The sequence below is a fragment of the Vidua macroura genome, chromosome 3 (assembly GCF_024509145.1).
Source record: "Vidua macroura isolate BioBank_ID:100142 chromosome 3, ASM2450914v1, whole genome shotgun sequence".
Taxonomy (NCBI): domain Eukaryota; kingdom Metazoa; phylum Chordata; class Aves; order Passeriformes; family Viduidae; genus Vidua; species Vidua macroura.
In genome coordinates this window covers 32,192,301-32,212,698 of record NC_071573.1, presented here as the reverse complement: position 1 = coordinate 32,212,698, position 20,398 = coordinate 32,192,301, and the positions used below count along the sequence as shown (strand labels likewise).

General features: G+C 44.7%; 1 protein-coding gene and 1 long non-coding RNA gene across 4 annotated transcripts in view; one reads left to right on the top strand and one right to left on the bottom strand.

The window, feature by feature from the left end:
• Nucleotides 1–8,993, bottom strand: part of COQ8A (coenzyme Q8A) — a 43,588-nt gene extending 34,595 nt beyond the window's left edge. Inside the window, exons 1-2 of one of the 3 annotated variants that reach the window (XM_053974122.1) lie at nt 8,886–8,991; nt 7,826–7,896 (exon numbers count right to left, since the gene is read on the bottom strand). The gene's annotated coding sequence lies outside the window, so the exon portion shown is untranslated. Of the gene's footprint in view, nt 1–7,825; nt 7,897–8,885 lie in introns of all 3 variants that reach the window. The other 2 variants (XM_053974123.1, XM_053974121.1) reach the window with 2 other exon arrangements.
• Nucleotides 8,994–9,088: 95 nt separating this feature from the next.
• Nucleotides 9,089–20,203, top strand: LOC128805160 (uncharacterized). The gene is made up of 5 exons (XR_008436310.1): nt 9,089–9,135; nt 9,686–9,768; nt 14,828–14,972; nt 19,436–19,491; nt 19,879–20,203. It is a non-coding gene; the product is annotated as an uncharacterized LOC128805160 (long non-coding RNA).
• Nucleotides 20,204–20,398: the final 195 nt, after the last annotated feature.

Genomic DNA, 20,398 nt, shown 5'->3' with positions numbered 1-20,398 from the left:
TGTAATAAAGTGACAGTTATGATATGCTAAATGTGTGGTTTTTTAAATAAATAAATCTCCAAGCAAAATTTCAGGGAAGCTAATGCAGCCACAAGTAGAAAACATGCATTGCACAACACTCATCCAACCCTCCACTGCTAAATATATCAACCTGCAAAGAGGACCTATTGCCCTACACAGATTTGGTACAAGACACTGCACAGGGCAATTCCTTACCAATCTCTCTCTGACTTCCATTTTATCAACCCCACTTGCTCTGCACAGCAGCTGTAACCACCTAGGTACCAGGTAAGTGGTTTGTTAGCTCAGAAGCATCAGCAACATGCTCCTATGCAATGCTGCCAAAAGACAGGCTATTCTAAATAAAATATATCCTAGATAATCAAGAAGGTAAAACACTACACACAAAAAAAATAACCAAGCATTAGGAAAATTACCTTTTTTTTAAATGAAAAAGCAGTAAGCACAAACAAGGACAAGAGACACAACAAATGAGACAGAGGGAGCACATACTTTTGAGAAGGCTGGTACTGTACTCAACAACTACACTTGTGTTAATACCCCACACAGGTAACAGGCAAAGTACTTTTTCCCCCTAAAACAAGTTCTATTCATACCCTACTAAATCAATAAATACTGTATAAGCAAGCTCTATCAGAAGGAGATTTAAGGAGTGGTTCCAAATGGAATTAGTCCAAGTGTACAAAGTCTATGACTTGCTCCCTGAGGATTCTTTATCTAGCACTAGCAAAGTTGGGCACTGCTAGCACAGAGCATGGACAGGTCAGTGGTGTCTACACAAGCTGTCAGAGTGCCTCTAACCTGGCCTGAAGAGGGCTGACAAGTGTTGATTGTGAGCCCTCTTCCAAAAACAGGCAGGGTCACAAATTTGGTTTAGTAAACTTCTCACAGTTGAGTGAACCCCTGGAAAACCCCTACACCTTCCAGCATGGGGAAGCTCGAGCCAAGCCATCCTCGGACACCAGGCAAGGTCCACACAGTGGGCAGAGGCACTCCTACACGATAGATGCCACCTGATTCAGAGCCCTGTTGTAACAGCAAAACTAAACCAATGCCTGGGATCCTCCTGTGTGCAGCAATCCTCAGCCTCACAACCCACCATTCTCTAGAGTCACTGACTGCCAAGTGTTTCCTCCCCAACATTCCAGACTATTGGACTGAAGGTTTAAGCAAGTGCAGCTTGCTTATCACTCAGCTTATCAGAGGCCAATAACAGAAACCAAGAGCCTCACTACAAGCAACACAAGAAATCATGTATTTGTCCCACTTTAAAAACACATTCTTCCATTCATTCCCTTTCTTTTCCATGTGCTAGTATGTGCTCCTACATACACACAGATCTGCTTGAGACTCCATGAGCTTTCTTCACTTGTACAGTGAAAAGTCTTACTCAGATATACGTATGCACCTGCATACACACACACACACACGTGTGTGTGTGTGTGTGTGTGTATATAGGATGGACCAAGACAAGATTTAAAAACAAGATTTCTAATCATACAAATAACAGAAACATATCTGAAAGTTTCCTGTGCATGGTGACACCGCCTCTTTCAGTTTATGGGAACTACTTCTACTATCAACACTTTCCTAAACACCCAAACACTGTTGAATAATTTTGAATAATGTATTCAAAACAGTGTTGTTTTGAATAACCAAATAACATAACACAAAATAACTGGCCAAAGAAAAAACATTGAAAAATCCCCCAAACAAAACCAGAGCAGTTTTACAGCAGCCCATATTCCCCCTCTCAGGTCTGCAGCTTTAGCTGCCTTCTTTATCTTCAACTTTTATTCTAAATAAATGAAAATAAATAATAAAATAATATTAGCTTGGACAGTAATAAGGCAGATCATTAGATATCACATATCAGGAAAACAGCCTCTACATCTGCCCTCCCTCCATTATCCTTTATTACAATCCCTGTTATCTTAGTTGTATCTAAACAAGGACTAAAACCCTGGCTTCAGTGTTATAACCACCTACACCATCAGAGCAAGCATGGCAAGAGTATAATGAAATAAAAATAATAAATACACAAACAAGATGCAGAAGGCCAGATACTCAGGACATTGGTCCATGGCCAAGAACCAACAGTAGACTAAGTTCAATATAACTATTATTCATTAAGCTGCTCTGTAACTGTTCTTTTACAGATTTTTTCCATTTCTTTTTATGTTTGTTGCCATAGCAACCCTTTCATGTGATCCTTTCATTCATGGCCTTTTTCAGTTCCATCACACACCTCCCCACTAGTTCCTTTGATACCAGATTGCCAGGTCCCTGCCTAGATGTATTTTCATTAGCTGGATTCCTTGGGTTGCAGCTGACCCAAATTTTAACCATGCAGGGCACAAAACCAGCATTTTAAAAGAAAGAAGTTGCCATCACCCTTCAAATCAAACTGAAAATCCACCTTGCTTATCCTTCATTCTTCCCTTCCCCATAACTCCTACACATTGCAGCTCCAAAAGAGATGGCTTTAAAGATGTGACCTATAACAGAAGGACCCCTATATTTGATCCTGCCCCGTGGCTTGCACTCAAGCCCCCTTAAGCTGAATTCATCAAGTCTCTGAAAGCTGCTTTACAACCACCCTTCCACAAAGCACTTTGCCAATGCCATTTAAAACAAACACCTTTGAAGGGCAAGCGGAACTGGTTTGCTCCCTAATCACTGCAATAGCAGTACACACACTGATAAAAATGGGCTGCTTGGCAGACAAATGCCTCTTTCCAACAAAATTCAGAAGGCTTAGCACTCATTTTTGGCAAATGACAGTTAGTTCAAAACCCAGTTTTCCCCATAAATGGCTTGACACACATAAGAGTGAAAAGAAGGATTGGACACTTCAGCACAGCCTGCTTTATTTCAGGCACAGATACACCCCTGAATGCTCTGGACCAATAGTGCTGTTTACTTCTTTCTGGACAATGTCTGCAGAATGCAATAGCATAGTCACAACCCACATGCCTGGAATTAGCACAGTATCCTTCTACCCACAGATGGAAATAATCTACACAGATCCAGAAATAATTTATCCACAAATAAGATTTACCACAATTAAGAGGGCAGAGGCCTCTTTACAGGTCACTTCTGATATGCCTTGACACAGTACACTAATAAATCCTGTCCTGGGCACACGCTGTTTGCTGTTACACTGAGGTAGATCCAACTCAGTTGCTGTGATTTTAAGGTCACTGCTCATTCACTTTTCCCCAAGAATGTGATCTCTATCTGCTCCTGAGAATTAAGTCTTTGCAGTTGGGGGCCCAAAATAGTAATTTTTAAAAATCCATGTATCTCATTTGCAAGGCAAAAGTTTTGCACCATGCAGACGGATTTCAATCTGGCGTTGTATTTATACCCAACACACAATCTTTGTATTACCTCTGCTACCAAGAAGGAAGGGAGAAAGAGGACAAGGAAAAAAAAAGGGGGTTCTCTTCTGTTTATGCAGTGGGCTGTGCTTGTAAGTGCATTGCACTGCATCCTCTGCATAGCTTAAAAGCCTTAAGTGTAACTTTAATTACATGAATAATTCTGATGAACTCTGGATTGATGTTACTTCCCATGCATGTAGATCATTCACTCAGCAACAAGGACAACAGTATATTAAAATCCAAATGGAGCATGACAGATTAATATGAGATTCTGGCAGATACAATACTTGAAGCATGTACTTAAGAAACATAACGACTATAAGATGAAACCTTTATTTAGGTTTATGGCAAGTTTACAGGAAAGCACAGTTCACTAGTTCCAAATCACCCCAATGGTAACATACAGCATTACTTGAGAAGATAAATCCTTCACATCCATATGGAATAACTCTATCTAGCAGTATTTATAAAAGGTTACACTAAAGCTCTTCACTGATCAAACCCAAACATTGAGCTTCAAACAAAATCTGCACACTACAAACACCTTCCCCAAGTCTGCAGAGCAGCTCTATTCTCTCAGTCACTTCAGCACTTAGAGCAAAAGAGACCACCAAGGCTCAGCTCCCTCTGATGCACAGTTCTGCACAGGAATCAGCAGAGCTCTAACTGGTCTTGTACTCTGACTTAGAATATAAAGAATAAATGAAAGAGGTTAACAACTTGCAGCTTTTTTTTTTTTTTTGTATACACTGTTATGCTACAATTGTTTTCATTGGAAGTTTTGACTTTCCAAAAGCACACCAAGGTTAATTTAGGAACTAGAAACTGATAAAGTGCTATGCCTCACAAACAAGTGCAGATTCCCTTAGACTCAAATACACCACTACTTAAAGCAAAAGTCTTGAGAAAAATAGCAGCTCTTCCTCTAGCATTTAAACACACATACCTCTTCACTTATAACTCTCAAAAAGCTCAGGAAAGGGGCCTGATACCACAGTTGTCTACTTTGGAGGAGAACAGGTGATCTACCCAAAATTACACTGCTTGTCAGGCATGGGGTCGGGAACAGAATCCCAATGCTCTCCACAGTACACTGATCCTTACAGCACACAGCCTAAACACCCACCTCTATAGATCCAAAGACAAGCAAGGATTTAGAGCTGGTTTGCTGACCGCCTAAACAATATATTGCCAACAGTCACCATTAAATGCCACGCTAGAAGCAATGGTTTCTAGTCAGAACCTTTCTAAGAACTAGACACAGCCTGTAACTGAGCTGTACACCTGCTCTTCCTCAGGAATAATAAGGTATTTTGCTAATCACCCTTTGTGTACACCAGGACAGACCCTTGCACACCCCAAGTCGCTGTTACCAAGTCCATAAGTGGCACCGCCACAGGTCTCCCTGGGTGGCAAACACACCCCTGTGCTGAGAGCAATCCCTCTGCCACTACTGTGAGCAGCAGGCAAACACCACAGCCACTGATCCCAGTACAGATCCTGCAGGCATTCATGTCTGTATAGATCTCATGGCTTCCAATCTTGCCCGGGAAACTGGGGTTAAGTTCCAATTTAGCAACTGACAACACGTCCTAGTCTATTCATAGCCCCCTGACATACCAGCACCCTGGCTGTGGGAGCTTCCATTTTTCTGGCTGTGCCAAATTCTCCCTGCAAGAAGAGGACCATAGGCAAAAAAAGACTACCTCAAGAAGACATAAGATGATCTCTGTGCTGCAGGGAAGCATGGTCTATCAGAACCTACAGCTCCTGCACAGCAGCTCTGCCACAGACAAGTTATTTCTGTTTGCTTCTGCTCCCCACACATAGGTACTTTTGACACTAGGGTAAATGAGAGTAACAAGCTCTGTATTTCTCTTACAGCTAAGCCTCTCACACCTGATACAGAATCTGTAATCTACAATTGTTTATACTCTCTATGTATAGACTTTATGAAATCACATTTGCATAATATAAATACAGTCCCTTTCCAAACTAGAAAAACCAAAGCTTTTTGCAGCTTATACAGTTTAAAAAAATAAAAATCCCCAAACTCCCAAAGTGAATTCTGAAAGGCCATGCTCCACAAAGCTTTGCTGTGCAATGTAAAATTGTAACAGGCTTACTGATTTCAGAAGGGCTCTCTAAAGGAAACACTCAATCCACTTGCAGTTTACTGCTGTCATTCTCCCTTCTATCTCTTCCCTAATCCCAAGCACTCTGTTGATGAGCACTTTGACCATATCAAATTACGATGAGGATTTAATCCTTCCAAATGGCACAATCCAGACAGCAGGAAAGCTGTGACATTTCAGTACAATGCCCCAAGCCTTTTTACAGTTCACTTGTTCAGCAGACCCAGAAAAAAACCAAGGCATGCAACTGGTTAAAAAGAAGGCATTAATGGCAATTAAAGAGGCCACATAAAGATCTAATCTAACCGAAAACCAGGACAAACTACAGAGGCAAAACAAACACAGTAGGAGAATTTTGTAAGTGGAAGTTATCACCTGCACATCACAAAACAGCTCTAGGACCATAAGAGCACAAGCAGATCACCTTTCCCGGTGTCTCCACATACAGATTTACACAGTCTTCTCAAAAAATACAAAATCTTATGCAGCTTCCAGAAAAAAAAACCACCTGATTTTAAACTGTGGATATGCATGCAGACTTGTTTAAGTAGACATACAAACTTGGAAGGTTTCTAAAAGCCAGCTCCCCACATTGACAGCTAAGTTTTTCAGAGCAAGTAATATCATTTTCTATGCTGTGAGAAGTACACAGAACATTTCAGAGACTGGATAGCTGGGAACCAAACATGCTTTATTTAGCTCCACACCTCTACTGACTGACAAAACACAAAAGCCATTAGAATGCCATTAAAATGAAGTGCAGAAACACAACTGCAAAGAAAGGGCAAAACTCGTGTATCCAGTTATTTCTTGGGTCTTTGTCACCAGCTCAGATTGATTTAATTTTGCCATCTACTATACGGGGGAAGGGGAGGTGAGAGGAACAAAACAAGTGGCATCTAAAAAACTGAGGAGCTAAAGAAAAAAAAATGAATGTGAAGATAGGAATGTGCCTATAAAACAAGCTTTCAATGCCGGGTGAGAAAGCAGACAGTGATTGAACCCACGCCCTCAAACTACTGCGCTTCACTGCCAGCTTGCATTTTAGCTCCACATGCAAATAACTGATATTCTTCTTCAGATCCTGAAGGAAAGCAGGCACTCGTAGCACAAGGCAGCACTTTTATAAAACAAGCTGAAAGAGAAGCTACCTTCTCCTAAAGCTGCTCTGTTCCAGAATATACAGCTCCTTAAGGCAAAAAGCCTCCTCTTCCAGACTTCTTTCTTTTGCAGTTTTAGAGGGAGAAGACAAGAAGACCTACATCACACTGGAGATGTGATTCCTAAATACTGCTTCAGATTCACTGCCTCCATCCTAGGCTGGACTGTTCACTCAGCAGGACAGATTTAAGGAAAATGAGAAATGCTTATTCATGCACCAAGCTAAGTCCTGAGACACATTTTGCAAGCCACCTGGATCAAACAATTTATCCCACACACACTGACACACAACATGACAGACCATGAGACACACGTCAGCCCTTGCACCCTGGTTAAAACAATGAAGAAAAAAACACATGCAGACAGAGAAAAAAAAACCACCAACCTCTACCTAAAAAATCCCAACTCCATAAGCAATCAACTAATTTTAACATAAAAAAATTAAGAAGCAGGAATTCGGCTGTTCCCTCTCAGTTTCCAGAAAAATAATACAGCCTGACAAACAGGGTGTGAAACAACAGACCACCACTTGCCTTTTTGTCTCAAGTAAGACTGGACAATATAAAACTGTTTATTCTAAGCATACTTTATTCAAGCTTACCAAGGTCACTGCTAATTAACAGCAATGAAAAAAACATCTACAAAATACAAAAAGTACTCTTCTGGTCTAAGAGCAAAACGGTTCTTGCTTGCTCTTGCTAGCTGCAGTTCCTGGGAACTAAACTCCTTCTGATAACATATGAATGTTCTTACCCCATGACAGAGAAATGCAAAACTATCGATATACCCTTAGACACCAATCTGCATTCACTCTGTATAAACAGCAATTTCTTTATCCCTTCTTTTATTGTCTTTTATTGAGCTACTATTGACTTTGGCCACTATCCTTCTACACCCAGTGTTAAGACTTATTTTGCATATTCTCAATTAATACACCTGAGTCTAGTAAAACAATATAATTTAAAGACAAGCAGCTCAGAAAAAAAAATCATAAATTGTTAGGTCAATTCTTTTTAGGAAAATGATACTTTCAGTTATCGAAAGAAAAGCTTTAATTTCCTAACACTGACCACAAAGTTTGGATTTTCATTGCATGGAGGGGAATACAAAGAATCTCTCTACCTACATTGCTGCCGGGTGGCACATAACCTTGTTGAGGTATCAGAAATAGTGGTATTCCTTATGATACAATCCTGCAGAAATGAAAATGGTCAGTAACCATGAAAACAACAGTATAGAATGTTGTTTGAAACCAAACTTTCATACTTGTAGTTATTTATAGGTAGCTTGTTCGATGTCTGTTTAAAACTAAGTATCTCCCCATCAGTTCCTGTTCACATTGTTACAAAGACTTTACAAGCCCGTTTGCCTATAGAAAAAAAAGATTATTTTCTCAGGCACTTTACCAGAGGCAGGGGGCTCACAGGGGTATTTTTACCCCCATTTCAGCCACCAGCAAAGCTTAAAAAAACAGCCAACAGCTTTATTTTACAGCCATCTCCAAGCAGACGCGCGGATCGGTCCCAGCGAGAGCGGAGCGAGGCTCCAAGCCGGAGCAGCCTGGAAAGCAGCACAGCACCAGGTTCGCGTGATACCCTTGGGCAAGGCGCATTCCCTACGGAGCGGAACAGCGGATTCCACCCTTTTCCTGATCACCCTTCGGCTGCACTCCGCGCCCAGCCCGCGCATCTGAGCGGCTGTGCTGAGGCGCCGGCCCCGCTCCCGGCCCGGCGCTGCCGAGCGCGGGCAGGAGGCGGGACCCGGCCGGCCCCGCTCTCACCCCGACGGGACGCGGCCAAGGGCACGGGAAGGCCGCAGCCTCGGGAGCCTCCTGCCCGGGCGCAGCTCCGCTGCCCCGCGGCCGCCATCGACCGCCGAGCCCCGCACACGTCCCCCACGCCGGGGAACGCGCCCCGGGCGAGCGACCCCCGGCCCGAGGCGCCGCGCCGGGCACGGGCGTCCTCCCTGCGGCAGCGCCGCCATCAGCCGCATCCATTCCCGCATCGCTTCCCCGCATCGCAACGGACGAACTCCCACAGCGGGGGCACCACCACTACCGGGGGCACCACCACTACCCTTTGCTCCGCTGCCCCCACCCCACCGCCAGCACAGCACAGCAGAGCACAGCCCGGCACAGGCCAATCCGGCCCGGCCTCTCCACTGCCGCGGTCGCTTCCCATACCCTGGCCCGGCACGGCTCCGTTCCGCTGGGCTCGGCGGCCACGGCCCGGGCCCGCACGCCTGTTTACCGCCGCCACCGCTCCCGGCCACGGCCGGGCCGCCCGCCCCGCCCCCGCCGCGCTCCCATTGGCGGAGCTGGTGCGCCCCGCGTCTCCTCCAATGGGCGGCGGGCTCGGGCGGGGCTCCGGCCAATGCGGGGCGGGCCCGGCGCGGCGCGCGCGGCGGCTGCAGGGGGACGTGAGGCCCGTGAGGTCCGTGCGGCGGCGGGCGGGGGGGGGCGCGGGGAGCCGGGTGAGGCGTGAGGAGCGTGTGCTGCGAGCGGGGCGGCGACAGCCGCCGTCTGTCGGCGCTGGGCTGGCTCCCCCCGGGCTCGGCTTCTGTAGCGAACGGGGACCGCCCGGTCGCGGTGTCAGTCGGAGGTGGCGGCGTCTCGCCGCATTCCCGGCTGGCGGGGCGGGGGAGGGTGGTCCCGCGGTGGGAAAGGATGGGGTGGGCAGTGCTCGCACCCCACGGCTGAAATGGGCTCGGGAGGCCGGGGTGTCGCTGCTCCGGCCGTCCCACGTTCCCCATTAATGTGCATGGGGAGATGGGCAGGAGCTCCGCGCCCGGCAGGCTCCAGGGAGATGCCAGGCGAAGGGACCAACTCCCAGTCCGTGGCGCTCCGTGTCCAGGAAACTTTCTTTGTGGCTGTCTGTGTGGTTTTTCAAAGCATATTCTCACGCAGGCATTGGGAACTATTCACGTTGTTGGGAAATGCTCGTATGCACGTTGGAAACAAATGCAGTGCCTCGTTCCCTGTAGGTCGATCCCAGGGATGAGGCGTCTCACAGAGGCTGCGAGGGGCTCACAGCAACAGCCAGCTCCGTGCTTGTCTGGATGCTCTGGTGAGCGCCCGCCTCCGTCAGCAGCTTTCCCGTCTGAAAAATAACAATACTGTCGTTCTGGTGTGTTTGCCACATGGCCGCATCAGTGCACGAGTACATTTGGATGAGGTTTGGAGTTTAAATCATTCATTCCTTCCTAAACCAAACAGGAATCATAATCCTTCTCTAGTCGTAGCATAACTTGCAGGAGTGACCAACAAACAGCCCCAAGCTTTAATTTCACCATTATCAATTGCTTGCTTTTGCCGACCTTTTCAGCCAACTAGTAGCTTGAATTGAGCACTTAAATCCACACCAGAGGACCTGTATCTAAGCCAGTAGGAGTTGTGGATGCTGCAGATTTGTGAAGAAGGAAAATGGATAAATGGTCTGGTGTGTAGAGGTGTTTAACTGTACAAAACCTGTGAATATTACTGCCAATCTGCTACTGCCAAAGTTGCCCTCCTCTTTAGAGGGAGACAATTATTATCTCCAGCTGCTCTGACCAAAGATTGTTTGGCTGGTATTTACCAAATATTGTTCAAGTATTACACATATTCCTTCGTGTTTAAAAAAAAAAAAAATTTTACATCTCCCCCAAGCCCCTCTCAGCTTCCTATGTAAACCCTGAGAAGGTCTCTATAAGGCACTGAACAGACAATTACGAATAAATTTAGCAGCATTTATCACCCAAACATTATTGAATTAGAAGCCAGCCCTAGTGAGGACTAAAAAGGCTGGATTTGAATTTGAAAGGTGAAAAAAGAAACATTAAATGCTCAAAGGCTATGTGTAGACAAAATATATCTGAAATGGAAAGGGCAAACACAATACTTTGATAAGGGGATGGAGACTCAATATGTAGATGAAGCAAAAACATGACTGTAATAAGATACCAGCCTTGAAAAGTTTTGTCAAAGAAATGCCTAGTTTTCTTAATTTCAATACTCACACCTGTGGAAATTCACACAAATTAATCGTTCTATTTGTGGTTAGGTTCATACTATTTCTAATAAAGGAAGGATCATATATGCCCTCATCTGGAAAGAGATAAGTTTTAGGTGTCTTTTCTAACGACACCCTTTTATCTATTCCTGTGCTGAATTTGGATGTCAGTGCTCAGTTTCTGTGTAACATCACTTTGCTTGCGTCAGCTCGGCATTAATTGTGAAAACGTCTTACTCACTGTGCTGAGCATGGAGAACTGGAAGGTTTCTGCCATAGTTTGAGATGGAGGTAGAACAAGCACAGGGTGAAGCTCTCCCCATCTCTCAAAGACAGGCCTGGCTGCCTCCCTTTATTCACACGTGGTAAACCATTGGATATTTCTGCCACTGCTGTTCAATTTGCATCACATCTTCTCCTGTCAGACTTTCTGCAGCCTTAAAAGACCCATTGAACTTGAGCTCTTTCTGTACATAAAGAAGAGAGAAGTGTTTGTATTCCCACCTAATTTGGAGTGCAAAGAGGTAGGACTGAAAGCTGGACTGAAGCTGCTGGGAAAAAATAGTGTATGTCCCTCTTTGTTACTTTTTAGTTCTTAGGGGGAATAGGGACAGGACACCCAGGGCTCAATCCAGAATCCAGAGGCTAATTTTTGTGGGGACGGTTGCCTACTTTGTCCACAATCCTGAATAAATGGTTGAACATGATGCATGTGAAGTGTTGGGAGAGCTGTTCCATGGCAGATCTCCCTGTAAACTGAGAAAAATGGTAATAGAGAAAAAATATTGTCAGTATTTGGGATTGGTTTAGTGCTACCAATTATGAGTTTGACGGCCTTCGATCCTGAAAAAAGGAAGGGTAGAGTGCTGTACTTGCAAAATAGACCAGGGAGTCATCCTTTTCTTCAGGAAGGGTATCAGTGGTTTATGTAACAGCCTTGTTGGCTGTTCCTCTGGGCTTTGGGGTGTTCAAATTCAGGTTCCCTTCTCTGCTTGTGAAGACTTAACAACACCCCGCACCTGAGTCCCTAATCATTATGCATACTCTTGTCTTTTCTCTTCAGCCTTCCTCATGTTATTTAATGGGAAGGTTCAGCAAGAGGAAATGAGAATGGAGCACTCCTCCAATCCCATCCAAATCCCAGACACATATGCAGTCAGGCCCTGTGCAAACTGTGCCTTGTCCAGCGGCAGGAGACATGGACAGGAGTCCAGTGGGGATCAGCCCAGGCTGCCCCATTCTGGGTTTGTGCCCTCCACCAAAGCAGTGTAGGTGAAACAGCAGTTTCATCCAGGCACTGGATCTGGCCAGGGTTTGTGTAGAAACTGACTTGCTGTATGTGCTGGCAAACATTAACACATAAACTCCTTCCAAGCAGGGTAGAGGGAAGAAATCTTGTCCCTATAGAGAGGTCCTTTTTACAAGGGCCTGTCGGGACAAGACAAGGAAGAATGGATTCAGACTAAAGGAGAGCAGACTTAGGATAGATATTAAAACTAAATTCTTTACTGTGAGGGTGGTGAGGCACTGGCACAGGCTGCCCAGAGAAATTGTGGATGCCCCATCCCTGGAAGTGTTCAAGGCCAGGTTGGATGGGGCTCTGAGCAACCTGGTCTAGTGGAAGGTGTCCCTGCCCATGGCAGAGAGTTGGAACTAGTCAAACTTTTAAGGTCCCTTCCAACTCAAACTATTCTCTGATTCTATGAAACTTCTTTGTAAATACCTAAACATTGATATCCATTCATGCTTTAGTGCCTCCAGTGGGATGTGACAGCAGAATGAGGTTATTGCAGGTTAAAAGGTTTTGCATCATTGTCTAAATCTCATGTAATTTTTGTGCTCTATACTTGCACTCTTTTGGAGGCGTTTGCAGCGCAGGGAGCAAGCCAAAGCAGTCCTGTGAAAAACCAAGTTCGTAGACTTTGAGGAGTCTCTTGATTAGCTATAAGAGTAAGATGTGAACATTATTAATAAATCAGCTAAAACACATTTTTGGCAATACAGCTGTCATTTTCTTCTTGTAGCTTGCTTGGTAGTGTTCTATTCAGTCAAATTTCAACATATTGCATTATCTAGAAATATTTCTGTGAGCATTTCTAGCAAGCAACTTACAACTATGAGGAATATATAAATCAGTCTTTTATTAAATTATAATAAAATCATTATGAATTTTATTCTAGTAATATTAATTATTGTAAAGCTATAAATACTACAATGATCTATGTATCCTCATAATATATATAAATATAAGCAAAATTATAATAAATTTAAATTATAACTAATAGTTGCAATTTAACTAGTGTTGTAGTCACACTCACCCAGAGGCTTCTCCCTACTAATGTTAAAATGGTGTGTTCAGGATCATTTAATTCTCAAAATATCCTAATTTTGCAGGTCAGTGGGAAAGCCTCATGTAGCAGCTGGAAGTCCTGACTCCACAGCAGATGGTTTAGCTGTGCCATCCTATCCCCATCCCATGTTGCTTGTTGATCTTTATGTAATGAAGGGCTCAATGGTGCAATTTCATGGCGTGCATAAACAGCTCTGCTGCAGGTCTGGGGTAGGAACAGTAAGAAGGGCACTGGTAAGGGCCAGCCCAAGTCTCCCTGGCTGTGTCTTCCAGCAGGGTCCCTTGGGTGGGATCTTCTTCCTCCTTTTCACTGTTAGTTCTGAGAGGAGTCTGTTTGCTCACCAGAGATCAGTTCACCATTTACTGGGTGCCAGGGAACACCCAAATAAACCTCTGCCAGTGCTGATGCTGACTGAAGCACCTGGTGAAAGCTGACTTCCTCAAAGCCTTGTACAAAGTGGAACATGTTCCCAGAGAGGAGGACAGAGAGGAATGAGCCAGAAGGCCTAAATTTCTATCAACAGAAAAAGTTAGAGAACCAGAGCCTGGAAGGATTTTTGGGCCCTGCAGTAAGAAGGCCTCCATTGCAACAGAAAATTACCAGGCAGACTACTCACCTGCAGAAAAAAAGTTAATGGGGCCTCAATTAAACAGCAGTTGGTCATGTAATTAGGTTGACAAATATCCAGGCTGTTCAGAGAACACTCAGAAATTCTCTTGCATAGGACAGGCCCAAGCTATTTCTCCAACCACAATATGTATGGTGGAACTCAAAGAATTGGGGGTCTTTTCCAGCCTTAATGATTCTAGAATTCTCTAATATATGTCACCATCCTTCTCTCATGTTCATACAGCTAACCACAAAGCAAAAGTTCCTCTGGAAGTGTTTCCCTCAGTCCTCCTTCTCCAAGCAACTTCTGAGGATGAGCTACCTCTTGAGGGGTTTTGCCTTGAGTCCACTCATCTTCTCTAGAGGGTAGATAGAATGTCTTCTCCGACTATGTAGATTTTTGGCATCCCATCAACATAATAATATAGGGATGATGAAGTGGAACAACTCAAGTGGAAGTCACTGGACAGGTGGCTTGGTTTTAGTAGTTAGCTTGTGGGTATTTCAAAACTTTGGCAGGTGTCAGTGATGCTGTTTGTACCATATGTTATTTATATGGCTTTATGGCCAAGAATGAGAGCAAGAGCTCTCAGAGAAATGGCATCTCACTGACTCAGTCAATACTAGATGCACATCCAGTATCATCATAGGATCCAAATGATGAGCTATTTTTGTTAAGCTTAGTATTGCTCTGGTTTCTGAACTGTGTATTTTCATCCCAAAGCATTCTGGCATTCATTGCACTTGTCCTTCCTTTTTCTCTCTCCACTCACTTCCAGGGACAGAGACAAGATGCCATTTCAGTTAGCACTTTAAGATGATTTAGTGCTGTCTGAAGCGGGTGGTGTGGCAGTTCTCAAGATGAATATTTTCTATCCAAGAAGAAAATATAGTGCAGGGAGCAGGACAGATATTTCCTAGAAGCACAGAATATGCTGAGTTGGAAGGGACCCACAAGGATCATTAAGTCAAACTTCTGGGCCTACAAAGGACACCACAAGATTCACACCATGTGCCTGACTGCATTGACAAACACCTCTTGGATTCTGTCAGATTTGGTGCTGTGACCACTTCCCTGGGGAGCCTGTTCCAGTGCCCAACCACCCTCTGGCTGAAGAATTTTTTCCTAATATCTAACCTAAACCCCCTGACATGAATTTATGCCGTTCCCTCAGGTCATGTCACTGGTCACCACAGAGAAATTTTATGATTCTCACCCCTATTTTCCTTCTGGAGCTTTCAGTGAGCAGCCTTGCTCTGCACAGCTGGAGAGGGCAGGGAATGCCAGTGGAGGGCTCCAGGACCCCTGGCTGGGAAGAGGTGAGCAGAAGTGCCTGTCAGGTTCTGTGGAGGAGGGGACTGCTGAAGGGTTGTCTTGTCCCATAATTGAAAAAAAGGGAGGGTGAAGACGACACAAAAACCTTCCCTTTGCCCCCTATGTTTTGCCTTGCCTCTCTGTGCCCCTGCTCACACCTCCCTCCTTTCCATATCAGCCAGAAAGGAGCTGCTCTGGGGAAGGAAGGGTGATGAAAGAAAACAAAACTAGATGCTACTGGCAGGGTGAGGTGGTAACAAGCCACGACAAGCCCAAGCTACGCCGTGTTCCTCAGTGACAGGAGGCTGCCAGAAAGGGCTGTGCAGCACACCATGGAAACACCACCACGCCAGGTGTGGCTGTGCCTCATGCCACCCACCTCTCCTCCAACCTTCACCATGTGGGTGCCAAGTGGGTCCTGGGTGCTTTGGAAATTGGAGACAAGCCCATGGGAGTGGAGTATGTTAAGAGGACAGTGCCAGGTGAAGAGGTGCAGATACAAGCACTAAAAGGAAGAAAGGGAAACCAGTCCTTGGGTTAGTGTGTGGGACAGTGCACAAGGACAGGCACCATTGCCCCTGCCACCTTAGCAATTTATACAGTAAAACATTCACAAAATTATACTTGCCAGTTCAAATCGTGTTGCACAATAGTGCTTTTTTATGGGTGTTGAGCAAAGCCATTTTGAATGAGATGAAGAGTGAAGTAGCCTGATTTGCAGCTGTGTGCCTCAAGAACATGGCATTTCTGTTTCTCTGTTGGACTCAGTTAAACATTATTCAGTCTGTAATTCTTCTTTGTCTGATCTAGACAGATCAGTTGTTTCTGCTCATTGTCAATTGCATTTGCTTGCATAGTTTGGTGTTTTGCTCTCTCCCCTTGGCACCTGATTGTTTACATGTACCTCAATCGATCCTGCATGGACAAGGTGGAAAGACTCAGTTCTTTTGTAGCTTCCAGCTAGGATTCTCTTTACAGATGATAACTGGCAAAGCCATTCACCCCCTGGGCAAACATGGCAAATTAATTTTGAAGCTAGGCAAACAGAAACAAGTTGTTTGCCTGCATTTAGCCACTCTGAGGAGCCTTTTGCCAAGGACAGAAAGGTTATCTGAACAGTTTGGGCAGAGTTCTAAATGGGAAGGCAGGCTGGAGCCAGAGAACGTGGGAGAAACAAAGTTATTTCTGAACACTTTACTGGAACTAAGAATTACTCTAGTCATCACAGTTCTGCTGGTTAATGGCAAAGCGTGCTGCCAAACTCAGCCACTGCCCCAGCTTTTGGCACGGCATTGCCATGTCTCACAGAGCTGGAGAGCAGTGAGCCACCTTGCCCTAGCCTGGAATCATCCCCAAGACACCGTGTTTTCTTTCAGTGCCCTGAAAACCAGTGCTTGTTCTGGCTTCCTGGCTTCCTGCCTTGCTGTTCTAAACACAGCAAGGTGTGGGACGGAGGCATGGAAAGCTGCAGGGTGTTCCTGAATGCCTGTGTGGCAAATGGACAAACTCACAACCTCCATCCACTTGCCAGACAATGATTCACAGATAGTCCTGACAGTTTACTTCTAGCAGTCAGTGTGCAGGGATGTTGTGGCTTCAAAAACCAAAAGCCAAAACCAGTATGGGAAAGCAGGATTGTTGCTACCTTTGGATGCTGCCTGACCCTTTTCCTGCTTTGCTGTGGCCATCAATCCAATTCCAGAGGCCAATTGAGCAGGACTGCATAATCTAACCTCTGCTATCTACACCTGTGTCTGCATACCTGGACAGAGACCAACTGGTGGCAGAACATCCTGACTGACACGTACCAGTGCGCGACTAAGAGGGAGACACCAGCAATTTACAAGCCTCTGGTAGGAGTGACTGATTGAGAGATGCTCCAGACATCCAGGTTAAGCCCTTCATTTGACCCTAAGCAAATGATTCAACTCCTATCTGTAAAATAGGGTTAATGACATTCTTCTGCTCTGTCATGCTCTTGATGCCTAAAGAAGTGTTTGGAAAGCCTCAGTGGAAGCACAGCAGAGTAATTTCAACCTGCTCTATGCTAGTGTGCAGGGAAAAGGGTTTGCCTTCAGGCACAGCAGTGCTGAGAACCAGCACTGCAGGTTCACTCTCCCATCAACTCCCAGACACTTGTGAGATTTCTAGCCCAGAGGAGTCCAAGGTGTGAGCACAAAGATGACCCTTTCCTTCAGCAGTCCTACCAGACACAGTATCTAATGATGCAGTCTGGACAGCTACTATACCCTGCACCATCCACTCAATGCACTGTAGCAACTTTGGCTTCAGTTTAGCTGGTGGTCTGCTTTCCCAGCATAGGAAATGTTACTCCTTTCCTGGAATACAGATGTTCTCACGGTTCTGCAGCAGCACTCCTATTTCATGACAGTGGTACACAGAATGTGCATACAAGAGTAGCAGAGAAGGTACCTTAACCCTTTACGTGCTAAATGCCCTCATTTCCTCATCCTATTTAAGTCCTGATTTGGTGCATTTGCCATTTCATTTTTGCTTGCCCACCCAAATTGCACAGGGCAGAAATCAGGGCAATTCTTTTCTGTATTAAAAAAGAAGGTTAAACAGTTTTCATGCCCGTCATGCCACTCACAGAACACTCGGGAAGACTATTAGCACAATAGCTGGAGAACAAAAATAGCTCAAATCTGAACTTCCCAGAATATCACAAAGACTGTATTTGGTAGGAGCTTAAAGAGAGGGCATGTCTTTTCTGGCTTGATGAAGGAATGACATTCCTGTTTAGAACAGTTCTGTTAATGCTACTGGCATTTTATTTCTACTAAGTGTTGGTACACAGGACAGGTAGCTTTTAAAATAATCCTACCTTCAGCTCCAGGGATCTTGCTTGTCTTACACCATTTTTGAAGGAAGGCTCATATTCCTTCATACACAGATACAGCTCTGTGAAGTCAGGGAGAATTTTAAATGCATGTAGCTTAAGCTTTGTAAAGGCTGAAGATGGCATGGCATAAGTTAAATAGGCTGGATCAGTTTTCCACACTTTCACTTTATGCATTGTTCCTGATCTGCTTAAATTCAAGTTAGCTGTGGAGATACTCATATTTTAGACCAGGGTGAGCAAGGTCTCTTTGAAATCATAGAAACTAACGATCCAGGAGAAAATAGGCCTAATGCTTTCCCTACTCCACCCCCTTCTGCAAGGCAGGTTAATGAGTGCCAGGCTTCCTGGCATTTATTTCATCAGAGATCTAATCCCGAGTTGGCCGTGGGAGCTGTCACTTACCTCAGGCTGCATTTGATAGGGCTCAAACAGTTCCCAGTTTTGGAAAACTTCCACTCCATCTACTTGGCCCTGTACCTGTCTCAGGTTTCTATATCCAGGAGTTTAGCTAGTTCCACTTCAAAGTCTCTGTTTATTTATATATTTTTAACAGTGAGCCACAAATAGTGCTGAGCACTGATACCTCCCATATTGTGCTCTTGGGCACCTGTTAAATGTGTTGCACAAAGAAGATAACAGTTCATATTTGCTTAACTCCTTCAGTGCTCAGGGCAAAGATCTTGCATTTGAAGTGGCAAAAGGTGGGTAATGGCAAACCTGCAGCAAAGCAATATGTAAAGAATAAGTAACAGTAACTTGTGTGATGGTGTTTGATGCCATGATCTGATGTTGACAGATCTTCCTTATGTATCCAAGCTCAAACCCAGCGTGGTCATGTGGCCTGCCAGTACCTGAGGGGAGCCCAAAAGAAAGAGGGAGAGGTACTTTTTTACAAGGGCATGTAGTGATAGGACAAGAGGGAATTGGTTCAAACTGAAAGACAGTAAGTTAAGATTAAGTACTAGGAAGAAATGCTTTACTGTGATAGTGGTGAGACACTGGCACAGGTTGCCCAGAGAAGTTGTGGATGCCCATGCCTGGAAGTGTTCCAGGCCAGGCTGGATAAAGCAACCTGGTCTAGTAGAAGGTCCCTACCCATACGAGGGGGTTGGTACTAATTGATTTTAAGGTCCCTTCCCACCCAAACTGTTCTACAATTCCATGATTTACTCTCTTGCTTTGTTTCCCACTTGTAGAATGAGAACAGCTCACATCACTTTATCTGACTGAGGGCAGAGGAAGAAAGGATAAATTCAATGAGGAATACAATGTATGTTGGGGGTATACAGTGTTATATATAGTGTTGTAGGAGAACTTCTGGCAAAGATATCACATCTCTCCAGACTGCTTTCTTACAAAACAACCAAGTTCAAGAAAATAAGATACCCTCTGGTCCTCCTGAGGACACAAACAACAGAGAATCATAGAATGGTCTGGGTTGGAAGGGACCTTAAAAACCATCTAGTATCAACCCCCCTGCTATGGGCAGGGACACCTTCCATTAGACCACGGTGCTCAAAGCCCATCCAACATTATCTAGCTGATCCCTAGATTTCTCAGTGCCAAGAGCTGGAAGGACAGCTGTGTGCTCTTTTTTCCTCCCAGATTAGCAAGACCTACTGGGATAGGAGACTGGAAGTGAGAGGAAGAATGACAAATCTGTAAGTGTAATTATTCCTTTCCTTCTTGAAGATGCTCAGAAGAAACCTTTATTTATGTAATAAATTGAATTTAGCAATGCCTGGAGGAGCCCCTGGCTTATGCTTGGGGCTTTGAGGAATGAAACTAGGACTGGATGATTTATTAAAAAAAGGGGGAAAGAGCCCAAACAAAATGGAGTGTAACAGCAGCATCTCATGCAGGACTGCAGTGCTGAACATGGAATCACACTGAAAACAGCTGGTTTTAAATTAATTCTGGTTCAGTGTGAGCTTGTTCTCACTGAAAGTCTCTCCCATGCTGGGCCAAAACTACAGCTGTGCTGGGGTGTGGAGTGCCTGCTTTTTTTTTTTTTTTTCCTTTTTTTTTTTTCTTTTCTTGCCACGAAGGAGATTCCAGGGTCTCCAGCGTCTCTGAAAAACAAGGGGCACATGGCAGAGTACTTTAAAATGGCTGATACTTCTCCACATAGACCTACTGCCCTCCCGTGGCTGCCAAGGAGCATCTCTAAAGCAGAAACTGAGATCAGGGACTGAGGGAAACAATAAAGAAAAATAACTCTATATTCAAACCAAAACCCAGTTTGAGTTACAAGGAAGAGGAAAGCAAACACAGTGGGATTAACTGGAAGTACCTATGAAGGCAAGAACAAAGAGCCTGAAGTCAGGATGAATGAGACCATGAGTATCAAATTAAAGCTGTGTGCTTCTGCAAGGACTATCCTGTTTCTGTTTTTTTCATTATGACTCTAATGATTCTTGTGCATCCTCTGAGGACAGGGCTCATCTCCAGTCTTTAACACACAGCAGACACTTAAACAAAACAACCCCAGACCTCCCACCAGAAGTTTCACTGGGGGGGGTTGCATTAGGCAGGCTCACCACTACATTTTTGTTTGCGGACTTGGCT